This window comes from Primulina tabacum, chromosome 5 (assembly GCF_025594145.1).
Source record: "Primulina tabacum isolate GXHZ01 chromosome 5, ASM2559414v2, whole genome shotgun sequence".
In the NCBI taxonomy this organism is placed as follows: domain Eukaryota; kingdom Viridiplantae; phylum Streptophyta; class Magnoliopsida; order Lamiales; family Gesneriaceae; genus Primulina; species Primulina tabacum.
In genome coordinates, this window is record NC_134554.1 from 27,465,908 (window position 1) to 27,468,758 (window position 2,851).

Sequence of the window (2,851 nt, forward strand, 5' to 3'; positions counted from 1 at the left end):
AGGTCATACTCGAATCTAAATCAATACAAAACCTGTTTGTAATAATTAAAAACGTAAAAGTAAAGAACCAAATTAGAAACGTGTTGAAGAGAGATGAAAGGGCATCCCCGTATCCGGATTCAACGTCTCCTATCTCCGTTCTTCGCGTTCCGTCTTCTGTGCGCTCTGACTTTTGCTCTTTTTCTCATCTCAACTGCTGCTCTGAACGGCTGTTCCTCTGTACGGCTACCAACGGCTACCCTTTCTCACGTATGAACCCCCTTTTAAAGCCCACGACGAAAGCTAATGAATATGAATTCCGCGTCGCGCATATGCGCGACCTAAACTCGCGCATATGCGCGGGTCTTTCTGTGTGGGTGATCTTCTTGCGCGCATATGAGCGCTCTCACTTCGCGCATATGTGCGGAGTCTTCTGTTTTGCTTTGTGTCTCACTTCTTTCTGGCGCGCATGACTCGCGCATATGCGCGGGTCTCTCTGCCTTCAGAGCTGGGTCATTTTACTCCAATTTCTTCTAATCGTCACTTTCGCTCCTTTTCACTGCCCATGTAGTAGCCTTACCTAGATTCCTGCAAGCACATCAAAAATAGCAAAAGACGCATAATTCCGCCCAAGAAAACTAACAATCTATATGAATTATAAGGATAATTTAAGTGCACAAAATGCACTTGTCAAATCCCCTCAAACTTGAACTTTTGCTAGTACCGAGCAAAAATAACCATAAAAATAGGCTTCACGGAAGAAATAACGCTAACAACTAAAGTCATGGATATGCAAAAGTGATATTGGCCTCCGACTCATCTATTTTCATGTAATTCACGATTTACTCAAAAGTCACGTGCGTGTGTTTAGAACCCGTAACTTAGACTACGTATAAACCATGCATAGTTCTAGTATTTAAATTAAAATGATTTTTGTTGCATGAGTATTTAAAGTTAATTATTTTATTATTTCATGCAGTAGTTTGATTGTTACCATTTCAGTTATTTCAGTGAGGCCGGACTGGAGTTGGAGTTTTGAGATAGAATTTAAGATTCGAGAATCAGTTCCAGGAATTTATTTTAGCTAGCAAGTAAGTTCATTTAAGTTAAAAAGGAGGTTTGAGGATTTAATTTATTTACTTGAGGTGAGTAGGAAATAAGTTCACTTAAGTTCCAATAATTATAGGATTAATTAACTAAATTAATTAAAGGATTAGCTGAGGCTTTTAAGGGTTATAAATTTACTAGTTAGAAAAGAATTCCCCTCCATTTATTTGTGAGAATTTCGGCCCTAGTGGATTGTGTATTGCCTTGCCAACTCATCATCTTGGACCCATTCATTGTCATTTTTTTATGATAATCTTTTTAATTATTAATCAACCTTAATTAAATTATTAGTAAGCAATATCCTAGTCTAATTATTCATGGACAATCGGCCATGCAACTCCAAGAAGACTTGTTCAAACAAATTTAAAATTTGAATGAGAGGTAGACTTGGTCTTGCATTTTAAATCCCTATATTAGTGGATCTTCCCCCTCACCTTTCCAACCATCATTTTCCTCTCCATAATCTCGAAAATCAGAGCCATTTCAGAGTAGAAAACCGTGGGTTGCATAGCTAGACACAAGAGGAAAAATTCAGTAACAAGCTAGGTAGCAAAACGCTCCACTCCTCCGCGCCGGATCGTCTCTTCTTTTCGTTTTTCTTTCAAACGAAACCAGGCACGCATATATTCTTCCTTGACTCTTCAATCAAGTCCTAATATCAATTATTTTCATTACATGATCATGTTTTATTAAGCAAAAACCGAAATACATCAAGAATTTTTCAGAAAATAAGAATGCAGAATTTTCGATTTTCATGATGCTCTTCACGGGTTCTCTTGTTTTGATGTTTCAGGTGAATGGCTCGACTCCAGGCTCACTAGGCTACATCTAGACACATACTAGGGTGTGTCAAGACCATGTTGGTCCTTTCAAACAAGCCCCATGCATGATAGAATTCGAATTTGACAGCAACTCTTCAATCTTGGCCCTTTTAGTTTTCGAAAAATTCAGTTTGCTGTCATAGGAGAAAGGATCTGATCTTGGCTGCCCCAAGGGCCTATAGCCATGGTTAGATCACTTCCCTAGCATGTCTAAGACGTGACTAAGTCGCCCTTTTGGTGCCTCGGTCCATGGTGCATCGGTTTTCAAATAAAACAACAAGAACAGCCCCTTCCCCATTTCGGCCCTTCCTTGGTACAGCATATGAGTTTCGGTTTTGGGTGGTTTGGTGTGGATCTTGGTTGGCCTATGGCCCTTAGCCACGGTTCATACCATACCCCTAGATGTCTAGGTCGTGCCATGGTCAATCAAATGGCCACTAGAACGACACGAGACAGCAAGCAAAGCTAAACACCACACGCGCATGCAAAGGTGCTCTCGGGTGAATCTTTTCGATTGTTGCTGGAATATTCCGAATTATGGTTGGTTTAAAGCCCTTAGCCATGGTTCGAATCATTCCTTGGGACGTTGGTAAGAGGTTTTGGTCGGTGGTTCAAGCCCCAATGGCCATTAGCCTCGCAAACGACGCAAGCAAACCAAGCACAGCTGCTGTATTTTTGGACAGCAACTTGCTGTGACGGTTCAGTGGCTCGTTCGACTTCTCGGTCGGCTTTTAGCCTATAGCCTTGGACTGGACAGTGCCTCATTAAATTAAGAAGGTCATGTTTTTGACCGTTTGTAATTCGGTTCCTTTTTGAGGTCGTACGAGAATTTACGGTGCGATGTGCCAAATTGACTCTCGAAAGAGCGTTTCTTGTTTTGGCCTCCATTCACCTAGATTTCGGCCCTCACCATTTTAGGAGCATTATTTTATCATTTTAGGCAT